Source organism: Chenopodium quinoa, unplaced genomic scaffold (genome assembly GCF_001683475.1).
Source record: "Chenopodium quinoa cultivar QQ74 unplaced genomic scaffold, ASM168347v1, whole genome shotgun sequence".
Classification (NCBI taxonomy): domain Eukaryota; kingdom Viridiplantae; phylum Streptophyta; class Magnoliopsida; order Caryophyllales; family Amaranthaceae; genus Chenopodium; species Chenopodium quinoa.
In genome coordinates, this window is record NW_018742329.1 from 1,901,733 (window position 1) to 1,921,964 (window position 20,232).

At 32.5% G+C, this 20,232-nt stretch overlaps 1 long non-coding RNA gene across 1 annotated transcript; it reads left to right on the forward strand.

Moving 5' to 3' along the window:
• Positions 1 to 15,830: 15,830 nt before the first annotated feature.
• On the forward strand, positions 15,831 to 18,500 carry LOC110689964. The gene is made up of 5 exons (XR_002504976.1): positions 15,831 to 16,081; positions 16,329 to 16,361; positions 16,478 to 16,604; positions 17,708 to 17,859; positions 18,456 to 18,500. It is a non-coding gene; the product is annotated as an uncharacterized LOC110689964 (long non-coding RNA).
• Positions 18,501 to 20,232: the final 1,732 nt, after the last annotated feature.

Below are 20,232 nucleotides of genomic sequence, written 5' to 3' on the forward strand. Positions count from 1 at the left end.
ACAATTACAATACAATTATCCTCCATCATATTCACTTTCTTCAAAATTCAAGCATTTTTCTTCTACAATTAGCAAGTATTTTCCTCCATTTTCTCTCTCCTTTAATGGCGAAATCAATTAAGCTTGAGAACAACAACCCCTCCGAAGATCCGCCAAACTCCTCCGACCCGAATTCCTCCCTTGCGTCCTTCATCGTTACCCGTTTCTCTATCATCTCGACCTCTCTCTATGTCCTCGAATCACTGACACCCACCTCCAAATCACTGACGCCGGAATCGGGGGATGGGGGGAGGTCAGCGGCGCTAGAATCGAGGGATGGGGGTGGTCAGCAAGGTCGAATCGGAGGGGGACGCCGGATTCTAGGGAGAAGCTAAGGGAGTGGCGACGGTGGTGGGTGTTTTTCTTGGTGATGAAGTTGCCTAGCCCAGCCCGATTTACACTAATTTAGTGTAAACCGGATGTTATTAAGAGTTAACACATTTAACCTCTCTACTTTATGTCAAATCGTTATAAATAATATGTAACGGAGGTAGTAATATTTTTGAATTATATAAACTCAGTGGTCATGATATACTTATAAATATTACTCCCCGTGTTACCCTTTGTTTGTTATGTTTTGACATTTATGATCAACCTTTACAAACTTTGACAACAAAAACTAACTACTATAAACATCAAACCAGATCATGTAAAATTTAATAGATTTAAATTGAAATGTATTTTCATTATATAAACTTTTATTATATTTACTCTTACTACCTCCCGTTTTTACTTGCAAAATTTTGATGGTGTAGATTATTTACATACTCAACCTCAATTACATGTCATAATTAAATTATACACATTTATACTTAATGAAAATCATATTCATATGGGATGTTATTAGCTAGATTTGTCTCAATATGTACATTAGTAAAATTAATTCCTAATTTTTACAATTGCATAATTAAAGATAGATATAAACAATTCAAGTTATGTATTCATAATTTGACAAAAATAAATATTGCAACTAAAAAACGTTTAGGAAATATATAATTGATTAATTGTACATATTCGTAATCAATGTATAACAAAAAAAAAAAAAAAAAAATGTATTACACAAGAAGTTCTTATTATCAACCTACATCCTTTGTCTCTAAATATATTTTATGTTTCATTTTACATGATCTTCATAAAATACTTTTGACCATCAATATTTTAGTTATTAAACTTATATTATCAAACTACACATTGATACGGGTCTGACGATATCTCACATAACAATATTAATGATTAGTTATGGTCAAAACTTATAAAGTTTGATTGACAAATTAAAAAATAATAGAATAGAATAGCTTGCCTTCTCATTGATCATAGGCCCAAATGAATAGGCATTACAAACATTCCTTAACCTAGAATCAAAAGACCTCCTAGAATATTAAGGAATACACAAGATAATATTAGGGAATAAATATCTTCCTAAAATATAATATATGATATATCTCAATACCTCCGACCTCCCCCCTAAGTTGGAGCATGCGGATCCGAAATGCCCAACTTGAAAAGAAGAAAATCAAACTGTAACTTTCCGAGAGCTTTAGTAAAAATATCAGCCAACTGGTCCTTTGTAGAAACATGAGATGGAGAAATCAAGCCTTCATTAATTTCATCCCAAACAAAGTGACAATCAATCTCAATGTGCTTTGTTCGTTCATGGAAAATTGAATTCTTTGTGATGTGTAAAGCAGACTAACTATCGCAAAATAATTTGATTGCTACGCTTTTGGATGTTGGACACCCATACTTAGCAACAAAGCTTTAAGCCATTTGAGCTCACAAGTGATGCCTGACATGGACCTATATTCGGCCTTAGACGAAGAAAGAGATATTGTAGATTACTTTTTCGTTTTTCAAGAAATAGAAGACTTTCCGAGAAACTCAAGCCAACCGGAGAGAGAGCGCCTAGTTAAGGGACAAGCCGCCCAATCAGAATCACACCACCCCTGCAAGGTCAAGTCACAAGCGGAACTCAAGAGAATACCCTGTCCCGGAGTGCCTTTTAAATATCTGTAGGGAATATTTCAAGCATCCCACACTTGAACCCCACTGTGATCATACACTTAAGCATGGTGGCATCCAAAGGGAAGGAAGTTAGAGTAAAAGAGTCATCAACAAGTTTTAGGAACTTGTAAACAGTTCACTGGGTGAAGGTTACACCCCTTCACGATCCATGAGATCGCTAACTCCATAGTGGTCTGGAACCATGACTGGATATTCGGGGATGAAGATACAAATCTAACCTAAAAGAAATTGAACCTGCCTTAAAAATAGGCCTCTACTTTATTCTTCTCATATTCATGTGTGCTTTCAGGCTAACATAAAATCATTAGGTTAACCCTAAACCTGTTTAATCTACGTTGGTTGAATATTAATGCACCAACAAATTTATTATTGACGATCACTTGAATTATAATCATATTAGCCTAAACAATATTATCAATTATCTTATTAAGCGTGATTACTAGTACAAATTCCCTTTAAATATACATAAAAGGCGCGATCAGCAACATAATAACAACAATCATCAAAATAATATTCTCAATAAAGCAATAATAATACTATTAACAAGATCCTATTAGGCATGATACTAACAAGATTAATAACAAATCCTAGCATGTCACTAAACATTAAAGATTAAATCTTTAACCCTAACATGATATTAACATGATATTAGAAAGAATAGGAAGCAATTTAAACATGATACTAGAAACATACATGATATTAGAAATATTAGTTACTACCCTAAAGATGATACTAGGAATCATAAAGACGTCCTAACATGATACTAGGAATTAAAATAATTAAAGCATGATTTCTATATCAAAAGAATAATTGTAGGGAATATTTCAAGCATCCCAAACTTGAACCCCACTGTGATCATACACTTAAGCATGATGACGTCCAAAGGGAAGGAACCTAGAGTAAAAGAGTCACCAAAAAGTTTTAGGAACTTGTAAACCGTTCACAGGGTGAAGATTACACCCCTTCACGATCCATGAGATCGCTAACTCCATAGTGGTCTGGAACCATGACTGGATATTCAAGGATGAAGGTATATATCAAACCTAGAAGAGATTGAATCTGCCCTAAAAATAGGCCTCCTCTACTTTATTCTACTCATATTCATGTACGCTTTCTGACTAACATACAATCAATAGGTTGACCCTAAACATGTATGATCTATGTTGGTTGAATATTAATGCACAAACAAAACTATTATTAGCGATCACTTGAACTATAATCATATTACCCTAAACAAGATTATTAATTATCTTATTAAGCGTGATTACAAGTACAAATCCCCTTTAAACATGCATAAAAGGCGTGGTCAAGCAATAACAACAATAATATATCAAGCAACATAAATAATATTGACAACAATCATCATCATCATCATCATGATAATCTCAATCCCATAAAAGCATAATAATATTAGCAAGATCCTATGCATGATACTAACAAGATTAATAACAAATCCTAACATGTCACTAAATATTAAAGCTTTATCCCTACCATGATACTAACATGATATTAGAAAGAATAGGAAACAACCTAAACATGATACTAGAAAGCAATAAATAACATCCTAACATGATACTATGAATCAATATAATCAAAGCATGATTTCTATATCAAAGGAATAATTAAAGCAATTACTTACTTGGATGCCTTGTATCTCTTTCTAATAACAAAATTCACGCGTCAGTAACTGCAATGAAAATATTTAATCAAACAATTAAATTAAATAATTGAAATAGAGATTTGGGACCAAACCCTTAGAAATTATCAACCTTTCATGTCTAGGGCAAAGGAAACTTCGAACTTAGCTAGGTGTGTCTAGAACTTGTGAATGTGGAATTTTTTATTTTGAAAAGAGAAGGTTTAGAAAAAGAATAGAGAGAATAAGCTTCTAGCTTTTAGTGAGAGATAATAGAGATTAGATGATGATTGTGAATGAATAAAAACGGGGAAATACGACCCCTATTTATAAGAAAATAGTCCGGAATCGATAGATACAAATCAGAATTTGAATTGGAATAAAATTGTTCCCTGTCGCGAGCGACAGAGACTGTCGCCAAGCGAAAGGAATCACGCATGGCGGCAGGCTTGTCGTTATGTGGCAATTAAAAGATATAACGCGCTTTTAGTACGGAATCCTTTTCTTAATATAATTAAGCAATTAAAACTTCGTTTAATCAACTTTAAATCAGATTTTATCATAATAAAATACTTGTTTTTTTATAGGATAAAATACTGGTTTTATTTCAAACCAAATTCATTATTTTTCTAAAATATTAATTATCAATCCTAATGCTATTAGAACTCAAAAATCCTTTTAGACTATTCTAGAAGACTATAATCAATCTTAATAATTTTAGGAATAATAATAATTAATAGGTCCTCCACTAGATCATTGGGCCATAAAAACCATTTCAGACCCAATTTAGTAATTGGACCATAACTTCCTCATAATTCATCGGAATTAGGCTTATAATATATCATTGGAAAACTCTTTACGAGCCCAACCCAACTACACTATTAATGGACCCTTATCACGGACCAAACTAATTTGTATTGGCTATTTTAATAAAATAAAGTTCTTTTTTAAAATAGAAAGAAAGGTTTATATTAAAACTAACGCATCACAAGACTTTTCACACTTTCACCTCATTCGATAATCAAGCGATAAGAAAAGTATTCATCACTGGGTTTGGTTTTCCGGGAGACACAATTGGGTTTCTACAATAACAAAGTAATTAAATTACTTACTTGTATGCCTCGTATCTCTATCTAATAACAAAATTCATAGGTTAGTAACTTCAATGAAAATAATAAATCTAACAATTAATTTAAATAATTGAAATAGGGATTTAGGACCAAACCCTTAGAAATTATCAACCTTTCACGTCGAGGGTGAAGGCAACTTCGAACTTGGCTAGGTATGTCTATTGCTTGTGAATGTGGAATTTTGTAAAAGGGAAGGGTTAGAAAAAGAATAGAGAAAGAATAACCTTCCAGCTTTTACAGAGAAAGAATAGAATTAGATGATTGTGAATCCCTAAAAAGGGGGAAATACGACCCCTATTTATAAGAAAATAGTCCGGAACAAATCAGAATTCAGATCAGAATAAAACTGTTCTCTATCGCGAGCGACAGAGTCTGTCGCCTGCGACAGGAATCACGCATGGCGACAAGCTCTGTCGTTTGGCGACAGACTTGTCGTTTTGCGATAATTAAAAGATAAAACACGCTTTTAGTACGGAATCCTTTTCTTAATATAATAAGCAATTAAACTCCGTTTTAATCAATTTTAAATCAGCTTTTATTAAAATAAAACACTTGTTTTATTTCAAACCAAATTCATTATTTTTCTAAAATATTATTTATCAATCCTAATCCTATTAGAAATCAAAATAACCTTCTAGACTATTCTAGGAGACTATAATGAATCCTAATAATTTTAGGAATAATAATTAATGGGCCCTCCACTAGATCATTGGGCCATAAAACCATTTCAAACCCAAATTAGTATTTTTGAACCATAAATTCCTCATTATTCATCGGAATTGGGCTTATAATAAATAATTGGAAAGCTCTTTACGAGCCCGACCAAAATACACTATCAATGGACCCTTATCACGGACCAAGCTAAATTGGACTGGCTATTTTCATAAAATAGAGAAGATTTTCAAAAACAGAAAGAAAGATTTTTACATCACAAGACTTTTCACACTTTCACCTCATTCGATAATCAAGCGACGTGAAAAGTATTCATCACTGGGTTTGGTTTTTGGGGAGACACATTTAGGTGTCTACAATATTGTACCACTCTCAAAGCAGCCTCCCAATGCTCAGTACGAGGAGTCTGCATAAATTGTGACAGTATATGAACAGAATAAGCGAGATCAGGACGAGTTACCGCAAGGTATATCAGTCACCCTACTAGCCTTCGATACGGCTCATGATCTGGTTGAAATCACTAGTAGCCGTCCCTAATTTATGGTTTTGCTCCATCGAAAATCCACTAGGCTTAGCACCCAACAGTCGCACCTTTGAAATGATATCCAACGCATATTTAAATTTACATGAAAACAAACCTACAAAGCTACAAGCAACTTCAATGCCCAAAAAATATTTCAAAGGACCAAGGTCCTTCATCTTGAAGCAATCACTGAGATAGACTTTAAAAACATTAAGAGCAGCGGAATCATTCCCAGAAATAATGAGATGATCAACATAAACCAAGACGATAATTTGAGCACTCGCCTTAGTATATATAAATAAAGAATTATTAAAACAAGATTGATTAAAACCTTACTGTTTCAAAGCCGTTGTAAGTTTGGAGAACCAGCATCTAGGAGCTTGTTTCAAGCCATACAAGGATTTGCGCAACCTGCACATCAAGTTAGGATCCGAACTTTCGAACCCGGGAGGAAGTTTCATATAAACCTCCTCATCTAAATCACCATGTAAGAATGCATTATGTACATCCACCTGATGAAGCTCCCAATTTTTGGAAGAGGCAATAGCAAGAAAGGTACGAGTCGTTGTCATCTTGGCCACCGGTGCAAAAGTCTCATCATAGTCAATTCTTGCTTTCTAATGATTGACAAACACAACCAAACGAGATTTAAGGCGTTCTACCTCACCATTAGACAAAAATTTGGTCTTATAGACCCATTGACTTCTTAGAGCTCTCTTGCCTGGAGGAAGAGGCTTTAAGGTCCATGTCCCATTATCTTCTAGAGCTCGAATTTCTTCTTTCATGGATTTCCGCCACCCATCATACTTCATAGCTTCTTTAAAAGATTTTGGATTCGCGCTTTGAACAACAGCTGCAATAAATTTCTGATAATTGACAGAGAAATTATTACAATTTATATAATGTGCTAAGGGGTACGGAGTACCCGGTGACGAATTAGAAGAACAAGACGGACTCTTAGTAATAACCGTGTGTGTAACAAAATCACAAAGCAAAATCGAGGGGTATTTTTCTCTAAACCCTCGACCTATATCACTGTGTAGCTGCTGTTCAGTGGGTTCATGAGGGTGAGCTGTTGTGCCTTGGTCAGACTGCTGGGTGTGGGCAGTGGCAGTGTTGCCCAACTACTGCCCATGTCCCTGCTGCTCGGTAGTGGGTGATTCAGTAAGCTGCTGCACTTCGTGCTGCTGCTGTTGCACGCTGCACTGCTGGGTAGTGTCATTAGTAGGGGACTCCGCAGCCCCCATGCGGTGAGCACCATTATGCTGCGGGGTGGCTGCGGAAGAACTTGTTTCCCCCCTTTCTTTATATGTAATAGCACTTTTGTCAGCCATATTACGAGAAGTGTCACACACAGTTGCTTCATTAGCACCATAACTTAAATCATAATCATCAAAGTCCACATGAATCTCCACCTCCGTATCACCGAAATTCACATCAATATTTATATCATTCGAACTTCCAAAAAGGAACATATCTTTGACAAACTTCACATCACGAGAGACAAATAATTCCTTTGTTTCAAGATCAAATAGCTTCCAACCCTTTTTTCCTGAAGGGATATCCCATAAAAACACATTTAAGACTCCTACTTATACTAGCAAACTTATCCCCCCTCGCCTTTTGATTGTGTGCAAAACAAAACAACCAAAAGTACGAATAGCATCAAAAGATGGAGGTCTATTAAAATGTATTTCGAAAGGAGTTTTATTTTGTAGAATAGGAGTAGGAATTCTATTAATTAAGTGAGTTGTGGCTAAAAGACACTCTCTCCTAAAATAGATAGGTAGTTTGGCTTGGAATCTCAAGGCTCTACCAACATTTAGAATGTGTTTATGTTTTCTCTCTACCCTCCCGTTTTGTTGAGGGGTCCTTACACAGGAGGTTTGAAATAGAATATCGGTTGCAACTAAATAATCTTTTAAACAATTAAAATCAGTTCCATTATCACTTTGCACAATTTTAATTGTCTGATTAAATTATCTACCAACCATAACAACAAAAGCCATAAACATCTAAAAAACTTCTATTTTATCAAGCAACAAATAAATCCAAACAGCCTGGAAATAATCATCAACAATAGTTAAAATATAACGAGCCCTACATAATGAAACATGTCGATAAGGACCCCATAAATCACAATGTATTTTTTCAAAAATTCTAAAAGCTTTATTATCATTCAAAGGAAATTGTCTCTAGGATGTTGATCATGAAAACACACTTCTCACCCTTTTGCTAAACTACTTTTATTATTGCTAATATGAGAAAGCAACTTAACTACTCTTTCCGACAGATGCCCCATTCACCTATGCCAAAGCTCCAAAACTGATGATGCTTCAACCACAAACACACGTTGCACCACATCCAGTTTGTTATAGTAGAGTCTGTCTCGCCTAAGACCCGTTCCAATCGTCTCCTTCAATTGGTCCTGTATAGCACACATATATGAGTTAAATTGTACAACAATGTTCAACTGATCACTGAGTTGGGAAATGGAAATTAAATTGCAACTTAAATTTGGGACAAAAATTACTCCAGAAATAGTGATTTTATCCGATAAACGCCCAGAGTCGGCCAGTGTTGCGACCACACTATCACCATTGGGTAAACCAACCGCACAACCAATGTGGTTAGTGTTAAATAACCAAGTTTTATTTCCGGTTACGTGATAAGTGGCTCCTCTATCGATAATCCAACTATCTTCATCAAACTTACCATTTAGATGGTGTTCGGGAATTTTGCATTACCCAAAAATCCGGCTAGAGCTTTCCATTGGTCTGTGGAAAAGACCTGGCCCAAAGGAGATCAATTAGAGTTAGTCGAGGTTGCATTGGCACGAACGAACCCCCCTTGATTACGGGGAGTTCAGCCCTCGGGATATCCGGTGAGTTCGTAACACTCCTTTCGATCATGCCCCTTTTTCTGGCAGTGAGGACATGGACTGTTAAACCAACAACTTGAGACTTCGTGATCCGTCTTTTTACAATGAGAACATGTCTTCGAGGCTCGACCTCCACTTTTGGTAGCACGCACAGCAAAACCGATTGCTTCGGTTGATTGCTTATCTTCAGGTTCTTGCTTGGCCAATCGAACCCGTTCTTCTTGAGTCACCAGTTGATAAGCCCGATCAAGGCTTAGCAGAGGATCATGAGATAGGATATTAGTCCACAAAGACAAATAATAGCCTGCATATAGACCCATGAGAAAGTCGTGGAGTTTGGTTTGTTCTCAAAGAGCTTCATGTAAACTCCCTGCTGTGCAGTTTGAGCAACAACTACAAGAAATCAAGGGCTCATGATGGTCTAACTCCTGCCATAGAGCAGGTAATTTTGAATAATAAAACTGACACCGACATTGATTTGTTTGCTCGCACTTGGCTAAGGCAGTGCATAGCTGTTGGATTCGAGGTCCATTAGTTTGTGAAACCTTTTCTTAAGGTGATCCCAGAACGATTTCACCTCTCTAAATTTAGAAAGAGTGGACTTTACTTCAGCATCAATTGTGTTTGTCAGCCATGAAATTAAAATGGCATTAATAGCTGTACAATCAGACTTTGTACAGGGTGTTTGCAGCTCTGTTATAGTACCATCTAAGAAATCAAATTTGCGCCTTGCTTCGAGGGTGGTTAGAATATCGGAAGCCCATTCATCATAGTTGTCACCTTTGAGACGAGTGACAGTGATATAGTCCCCTAGACGATCTTGTGGACCGAGATAATATGGAGAATTTGGTTTGATTTTTGGTGGTGGCGGTGGTGGAGTATCATCGCCGACCATAGTTGTTGATTAAAAAAAAAAACTTAATCTGCTCTTGATATCATGACAAATTAGAAAGAATAGAATAAAATAGCTTGCCTTCTCATTGATCATAGCCCCAAATAAAAAGGCATTACAAACTTTCCTAAACCTAGAATCAAAAGATCTCCTAAAATATTAAGGAATACAATTATATGATATATCTCAATACTGATCAACAAAAAGGAAAATAAACATTAAATTTTTGGACAAAGGGAGACAGGGAGTACTGTATATTCATTCGAGTGTAGGATATGATTTTCAATTCGAACAAATCTTAATTGCCTTTAGAAATCTCTAGATAACCAAACTCAAAATTGAATCATGGCCTTATTATGAATCAATGACTCAATCTGAAATCAACTTGATTCGATTTTGAGCTAACTCAAGAGCAATTCAATTCGAATTACATGACTTAAACCTAACCAGCTAGTTTAGTCTCAACCTTGAAAATTGACTCAATCTAAACATTGAATTGTACCCAAACAATGTAATTAACTGACTTGACCATAATCCAAAATAACTTGAACGAAGTCCAATACAACCAAATAGATAAATCAGTCCAACATAGCCCAAAGAAGACATGGCCCACCAAATGATATTATGAAAAGTGGCAAAAAATAAAAAAATAAATAAAAAATAATGGCAAAAATAAATCATGCATAAACTGTGATTTGTGTAACTAAAAAATTTAATGCTGAAATTGACCTTTGACCTTTTAGACAAGTATATATATTCAAAAAAAAAAACTCCCTCCGTCCCCGATTGATAGACACTTTTAAAGAAAAATTACGAAAATTAAGGAGAATTAAAGAAACTATATTGAAAAAGTAAATTTACATTGGGTATATGCAAATAAGTAGAGATAGAAAGTAATTAAAGTACATGGAAAATGTTAAAGAATTTTGGTAAAAAAAACAATAATAATGGTACTTGAAAAAAGCAAATGTGACTAACATTTTTAGTCCCAAAAAATGACAAAAGTGACTATCAATCGGGGACGAAGGGAGTAGGACTATGTAATCCAGTATATATATACGGAGTAGTATATTCAAGTTCCAAAATAAATTCAAGTACGTGTTTAAGTAATACATGTATGACGAGTTGACGACTGATTTAAGTACTCCGTATTGATTATCTAATCATAAAATTATAATCCGTAGTCATATTTAAGTGCTGTATTGATTATCTCATATAATTTCTGTACATTTCCAATAAATTTATGACGATTGATTATTCAACTTAAATCTGAGTATGACTATTGATTATCTCACGTAACTCAATATTATTTTGGCAATCTCACGTAACACAATATTTGAGATGGTCACATATTCTTTCTTTCTTTTTAATTGAAGAACGACGACAAAGTTTTTTGTTTGAGGGACTTTCTCTTTGACTTGATATCTGCACAATACATACTTTTAAAGCGAGTTAAATTAACAAATACGAACTAAACTCTTTTTTATTACCCAAAAAAATAATGACTAAATTTTATATTTTTTCCCTTTTGGGACCTTGATTTTTTTTTTTCTCTTACACTTTTTGGGACCTAAAAAAGAATTTCAATGGGATAAATTAACTATGGTTAAGCAGTAGAGCCCACCAATTGGTTTTTTTATTTTTTATTTTTTATTTTTACATAAGTTCCTAATCTAATGTAAACCATATAATATCGTATCATCATAGCCATGAGTCATGTAGGTGACAAGTAGATATTATTGTAACAAATATGATGGTAATAAGAGAGGGAATTTTGGGTAGATTTTTTAAGATAAAAATGTTACATAGAGTTTTAATAGATATACTTCTAATATTTCACATATACAAAATTAAACATAACTATTATCCATTATGTAAATTTATCTTATAATTTGGTTCTAATTCCATTATAAATTTGTTTTAAAAAGTACTTTAATAAGAAAGTGTATAAAAATAATCTAAGTTTAATAAAAATAATTTCAGTTTATAATTATATACATATCTATTTACAAATAAAATTATAAAAAGTACAATTATTATTTAAATAGATTATATGACCGTATTTAACATTCAAGCCAAAAAATTATCAAAAGGAGAGTTTTTTTCCAGGGTTTATAGAGAGCCACGTAGACTTTAACTTTCTTAATGCACTATGTAAAATTAGAAATTTAAGTTGTAATCAATTAAAAAAGAGACTATTACTTTATTTTAGAATTAAATAATTTAAATGTTGTGTCAAAAAAATAATTTAAATGCCACGTAAGCAAAATTGGTGAATAAGATTTCTAATTTTAAATTAATTAAATATAAAATATTATTTTTTAAATTAGAAATTTTATCTAAACATGTAGCAAATTTTAGCACATAAATACAAAAAAAAAATCTTAAATAATTCAAACAAACTTTTATATAAAGGGGAGTTTTTTCCCGAGTTTGTAGAGGCACATTAGATTTTATTTTCTTAATGCGCCAGGTAAGATTATAAATTTCAGTTGTACCCAATTAAATAAGAGATTATTAATATCTTTATAGAATTGAATAATTCAAATGTCATGTAAGCAAAATTGACGAATAAGATTTTTAAGTTTAAATTAATTAAATATATATTTTGATATTAAAACTTTTTATTTAAAATATGTAACGAATTTTAGCACATAAATACTAAAAACATAGATGAAGCTCGTGCAATCCACGATTTATTTGAATTTTTTAAAATAATTTTTTTAATTAATGTGCTAAAATTGGTTATACATTTAGATGAAATTCCTAATATCAAAAAATAATATTTTATATTTTACTAATTTAAATTTAAAAATGACATTCGCCAATTTTGCTTACGTGACATTTGAATCATTTAATTATAATTTAAATTTTAAAATCTCATTCGCCAATTTTGCTTACGTGGCATTTGAATTATTTAATTGTAAAAGATTTTAACAATCTCTTATTTAATTAGCTACTACTAAAATTTATAATCCTACATGACATACTAAGAAAATTAGATTCTATGTGGCTCTCTAAAAACTTAGGTTAAAACTCCCCTTTTTGTTAAATTTTAACAATATATATTATATGTGTTAAATTTTTCTTAAAAACAATTCAAACAAATCGTGCATCGTACGGGTATCATCTAGTTTTTTGCAAAAGAGAATTTTTGTAAGTTATTTAAGTTAAACTAACAATTAGGGACTAAACTTTTTTACTTTTTCACCTTTTGAGACCTGAACTTTTTTCTTTTACCATTTGGGACTTAGGATTAGGGTTTGTTCATATTTACTGAACTGAGCTGAAGTGAACTGAAATGAACTGAACTGATTGGAGCTGAATTGAACTGAACTGATTGGATATGAACTGAACTGAACTGATTGGATATGAACTGAACTGAATAGAGCTGAATGAATATTTTATGAGAGAAGGAAATTAGGAGCTTAACTCAATTGAACTGAACTGAATTGAATTGAAAAGTGAACATGCCTTTAATTATCAGGCAATTCGCCCCATCTGAAAAACTTACAAACTCAAAATAAGATCAATAATTCCAAACCAAAATAAGATCATTAACATCAACTGCAAAACTCTTAAAAATAAATAAATAAATAAAAACAAAAAACACCAACTTCAAAAAACAGATAGCCTTTTATGTTCCAATTTTCTTCCTAAAATTAAAATTGCAAACCATAATCCAAAATTCCAAAATAAAAACAGTAGCATCCGGCATCCAAATATATCATCTCTAATTTCGTTTGTTTTTTTTTTTTTCCCAAATTCCTTTTTTCTTGCTCTCTAATAATCAAATTTTCAGCCTACGCTTCAGAAAAAATTGTGTCTTCCACAATGGAGTATGAATGGGTGAAGCCGAAGATGAAGTTAAAGAATATTCAATTTTCAACTTTTTTTTTAGGACATTAATTTGATGTTGTATAATTGAATTAAGGCCCTGTTTGGTTTGATGTAAAAGGTTTTCATGGAAAATGAATTTTCCATTTTATATCCATTTTCCTTTGTTTGGTTTGTTAAGGAGTGGAAAACAATTTTTCAAGGGTGAAAAATTCCATCCTTAATGATGGAAAACATTTTCCTTCCAAAAACAAGGGAAGCCACATTTTCCTCTCTCCTCCTTACCTCTTTTTTTACTTCCCTCTCACTCATCCTTACATTTCCACTCTTATTTTTTATTTTCTTGGACTTTTCTTGTATGCAACCAAACAAAGGAAAACTAATTTGCAATTGTGTTTTTCCTTGAAAATATGTTTTCCATGAAAACTAATTTTCCATTGAAAATGTTTTACATTAAACCAAACGGGGCCTAAGAAAACGGTTTACTTACATACCTTGCATTTTAATGAAATTAGAACAATCTTGTTAGTCTACTACTCTACTATACAATGAAATTTGTTGTGCTTAATGATTTTGTTTGATCCATAACTTGAATGACTTGGTACATATGCTTGGCTTGATTGAAGTGCAATTGTACTCTTGAAAAGAAAATTTGCAATTTAATTACTTTTGAAGAAAAACAAATAAAATAGCCTCACCGCTTAACCATAATTAATTTAGGAAATTTTGTGTACAACTACCCTAAAGATAGGGTCATTGTGAGCAAATACCCATTTTTTTTATTTGTTTAAGACTACCCACAAGTTTGAAAACGTTTTGATAGCACTACCCCAATTGGTCAAAGGTACACCCTTGTGCACCTAAAATAGGTGTAACAGCGGTCCAAAGCCCACTTACACACGCCTGACAGGGTAAAGTCGTATCCCCTAATCAAAAGTAAATCCTAAATCCTCTAACTAATGTAGATAGGGAAGTAGGGTCGAATCCACAAAGAAACGAGTCTTTCTACTTCTAATTAACTAATATAATCTAGATTATGAAGTAACCAATATATATATTTGAACAATAAACTAAACTACGGAGATCAAGAACAAGGAGAAAATAATATATAAAAGGATCTAGGGCATAGGTTCACCAATAAATAATATTCCAGGATTGAATATAATAATCATTCATCAAAGCATAATTAATCAGATCATAAAGGGCTTTCGCTACGTATTACAATCACACAATTAATTTACCGGTATTAAATCTCATCTTTCGAATCTCGACTTAACCATTTATAAATTAACCTACCTATTGAAATTAGACCTAAACATTAATTCTCATTTGTCGAATCTCGAATCAATATTGTCAAACTCATGCATAAAAGATTAGGCCTAATCTAGTCATAGAGCATTAAATCAATCAATAGGAAATTAATCCAGCATTGACAATCAACAACAATAAATTACCCCTTCATATTATTTATGGATCTCCACAACCCTAGAAATAAAACTAGTCGCACATAATAAAAACTAAACTAATCAAAGCAATAATATTAAGCATGATAAAAAGCAATAGTATTAAATTAACAAGAGAATAGAATAACAATAAAACTAATTAAGAAGAGTTGAAGTATATCTAGAACAAGAAATTAAAACTAAAGAAATAATATAAGAGAAAACTAAACTAAACTAAAGAAAATGAAAAAGGAAAAATAAAAAATAGTAAAAACTACCTCCTGAAGCTACGTACTCCTATTTATAAACTACTTCACCGACATAACAAAATCAAGTGGGCCAAATAATAAGCCCACTATGATGAAGCCCAACAGCTCCCATCAAGCTCGCCTGATCGGGCCAGCTATCGCCCGACCGGGCCCGGTCAATAAATCCGCCCAGCAGCTCTGATTTTCTTTGAGATTGGACTTCTTTTGCTTTGGGCCCAAAATCCTTAACTTGTTTGATCCGTGGTACTAGCTTGTTTATTACTTGGACTTCTTCACCAATCGAGCCCTTAATCACCAAATTGGCCTTGGGCATCAAATATGCGGTCATAAGATATAATCAAACTCCAATATCTTTGTAGTGGTTTAATAAGCTCCGGAAATATCATAAATATGCAAATTTCTACAAAATAATACCAACTCTACAAAAAAACACTAGAAAACATATATTAGTAATAAAAATAGCTCTGATAGCTCAAATAAACACAAATATGACCGTGGGATGGGGAATAAATATATATATAAAATAGACTCATCAAAGCCCAATTTAAAAAAAACCCTAAAACACGGAAAATTCAATACCCCCACCCACATTGAAGTAACGTCACTTCAATTCAAAACCTTCTTCTACTCTCTTATTTTCTCTCTCCTCTAGTTCATTTTCTCTCACTAAAAATCTGGAAAAATCACAATGGACATTAGAGATGAAATGCAAAATCAGAAGGATCGTCCCAAGAAGAGGTACATTTGCACTGAATTTTGTCCGAAATTTTTCATTTTTGTAGTGAATTTTCATCTGAAGCATTCGAAACTCTGTTTTTCGAAATTCTACTTTTCGAAACTCTGAAATTGGTGTTAGATTATATGAAAAATTGTTTAGATTAGTTTGTTACATTTTTTTCTATTTTCTTTGAAAAAAATTGTTTAGATAATTGTTGTTTGCTGGTGAATTCATAAACTAACGCATGTACTTCACTTGTTTTTGTAGAAAAATAAAAAATACCGGAAATCAAGAAGATATGTAAGTTTAGATGTTTATTTTTTGATTGCTATTTCTATAAATTACAATTTCATTGTGGTGTTAAATTGTAATTATTAATATAAATTGTTGATAGAAACCCTAATTTTCTTGAATAGGCCGCTAAATAAAGTGTTTGGCACCAAAAAGAAGAAAGTTGCAAAGAGTCCTACTGTAGATCCAAAATTACTCAATGAGATTTCGAAATAAGTTGTTGAAGAAGAGGAAAATCGATCAAAACAAAAGGTATATTCATTTTTTTTGTTTTAGTGAATTTTCATGTTTTGATCCAAATTTTCATGTTTGTTGTTGTTTGGTGAATTTTGTTCGAAATTTGTTCGAAATTCAGTGCAAATGTTTGTATTTTTTAGTGAATTTTGTCCGAAATTTAGTGCAAGTGTTTATATTTTTTGGTGAACTTTAGTGAATTATGTCCGAAATTTTGTACGGAAATCAAAAATCAAAACAATATTTGTATATTTTAGTGAATTTTGTACGAATTTTAGTGAATTTTGTATATTAACTTACATGATTGAGACAGACTGAGAAACAACTGATACAAAAAAAAGTACAACAACATAATCGTTTAGTATTACTAACTGCGTCAATCTAGGACAATATGCTTCAGTATATAAGTATCGTAGGATGAAGCATTTTATTTGCAAGATTACACATCTTTTTAGTGCAATAGAAGAGAACAAGTGACAGAAAATTTTAAACACAATGGTAGCATACTAGTAGAGTAAAGAAAATGAGTGACCAGATGCCACCTTGAATGGAGTGGATGGGATCGAAACAAAAAAGTTTGCTCTTCCAGTGAATGAAATTTTGATATATGGTACTAGTTTTGGTTTGTTAAACACAGTGAGTCATTTCTGGAACATTTGAGTAACTGCACTTCCAGTCTTAATTTTCATGGTTATACTCGCACATTATTGATTTTATTTCCTTATACTGAATTTCGTTGAACCTTATTGTTGGTCAAGTCTTTGTGATTTGAAGCTCTGCAAAGCAATTTATTAGTGGCGCTTGTTAATGTTGACCTTTGTCCGGGTGCATAGTGTAATCATTTAACCATTTAACCAGCTGTTAATGTTGACCTTTGTCCAGGTGCATAGTCTTAATGTAAAAGATAATTTCTATGAGACTAGATTTTGTTATTTCATGTTTTAGTAGTTATGTGATCACTCCTTGTTTTATATTTTTACTAGAAATTATGTATAACCTCTCCACAAAGACTGGTAGGTTAAGATTCAAATGCATGTCGACCCTTCATCAAATGAATTTGATAGATTTAAAGAAATGAAGTTACTTATAAAGCTCACTGTTTTACACAACTTTTTATTCAGAGTTAACAATGAAGTCGAACCACCAAAAGAAGGGGAAAAACAACCACAAGACGATCAAAAGATGCAAGAAAAGAAGGGGAAAAACAACCAGAAAAACCTTCTAAAGAAGAACAAAAGGTTCAATCAAAAGCAACAGAGTTACCAAAAAAAAGGTATGAAATGCTTATGTTCACATTGTAAATATATATATTCATGTTTACATTCTTAACTTCACATTTTAAAATTCATAATCTTAAACAAACAATGCATAAATTCATATTCAGCTATGTTAAAGGGATATTCATTATTTTTAGGCGTATATTCATTATTTTTATACATAAATTCATTTGTTGAAGTATAGAACATGGGAGTGTTGGTGAGTTATTGGAGTGGTGTGGGATTAGGAGTTGTGGGGTGTAGGATAAAAGAGCGGGAGAAAGGGTAGCAACTTATTCACAACATGTTTCATGTTCATGTTTGAGAACACTATATTCACAGCATGTTGCATGTTCACATTTTAAAAGGCATCATCCGAAAGAAGCAATGCTTATATTCATTATTTATATGCGTATATTCATTATTCGTATACTTATATTCATTTTTTGAATGGTTATGTTCATGTTCATTGATTGGTATGTTCATATTTTGAATGTTTATGTTCACATTTGAAATAGTATATGTTCATACGTTCACCTTACAAGTAATGCATATAAACATGAGCCTATAATTTCAATACAACTTATTTTCACTTTCTATATGCATATTGTAGGGAATATTTCAAGCATTACCCCAAGCTTGAACCCCACTGTGATCATACACTAAAGTACGATGGCGTCCAAAGGGAAGGAAGCTAGAGCAAAAGAGTCGCCAACAAGTTTTAGGAACTTGTAAACCGTTCACGAGGTGAAGGTAACACCCCTTAACGATCCAAGAGATCGTCAACTCTAATAGGTCTGGAACCATGACTGGTAGTTCGGGGATGAAGGTACAAATCCAACCTAAAAGAGATTGAACCTGCCCTAATAATAGACCACTACTTTATTCTGATCGCAATTATGTGCGCTTTCTGACTAACATGCAATCAATAGGTTAACCCTAAACCTGTTTAACTATGTTGGTTGAATATTAATGCACAAATAAATCTATTATTGGTGATCACTTGAATTATAATCATATTAACCCTAGCAAGATTATTAATTATCTTATTAAGAGTGATTACAAGTACCAAATTCCCTTTAAACATCCATAAAAGGTGTGATCAAGCAATAACAATAAAAAACATCAAGCAACATAATAAATAATCATAACAATTATTATAACAATTATAATCATAAAAATAATCATGTTAATAATAAAGCATAATAATAGCAAGATCCTAGGCATGATACTAACAAGATTAATAACAAACCCTAGCATGTCACTAAACATTAAAAATCAAAGCTTTAACCCTAACATGATACTAACATGAATATTAGGAAAAGAATAGGAAACATCGCAGGAAACACAATTGTCATATTTGATATTATAAATTACCCTAAACATAATACTAGGAAGATCAAAACACCCTAGACATGATTTCTATATCATAATATCGATAAATCAATTAAAGCACTTACTTGGATGCTTCGTATCTTTTTCTAATAACAAAATACACACGTTAGTAACTTCAAGCAAAATAATAAAACAAACAATTAAATTAAATAATAATTGAAAAAGAGATTTGGGAACAAACCCTCAGAAATATCAAACCTTTCACGTCTAGGGCGAAGGCAACTTCGAACTTGGCTAGGTGTGTCTAGTGCTAATGTATGAAGAATTGTGTTTGTAAAAGGCTTGGCTTAGAAAGAGAGAGGATTCAAGAAATAGAATTAGGATTAAAGAAATATATCATTGGAAAGATAATTTCAAGATCTATCCAACCATATAAAATTTGGATAAATATTATGAGGCACAAAAATAAAATCTGACTATCTTTGAACATCTTTAAATTCGAATAGAATTAGGATTAAAGAAAAGGAAAGTTTTAAAAAAGGAAAGTTTTTATTTAACTCAAATTTTTTGTTTTATCTTTTCAAAAAAGATAATTAAGATCTTTTAGAAACTTATAGAAGCTTCTAATTAATCCTAATTAGTTTAGGAATAGGATTAGATCTTTGGACCCTCCACATGATCATTGGACTGTAGGTAAGATCCGGTTCGAGCCCAGTTTAGTATTTTGGCCATAACTTCCTCATTATTCATCGGAGTTGGCTTATAATGTATCGTTGGAAAGTTCTTTTCAAGCCCCATCCAACTAAACCATTATTGGACCCTTATCATGGACCAAACTAAACTAGAATGCACGTTTTTTTATAAATAAGGTAAGAAAAGAAATATTTTCAAAAACAGAAAGAAGAGATATTTTAATAAAAACATCCGCATCACTAGACATTTCACACTTTCGCTTTGTTCGATAATCAAATGAAATGAAAGATATTCATCACCGGGTTTGGTTTTGGGGAGACACATTTGGGTGTCTACACATATGTTCACTTTATGTAATTTAT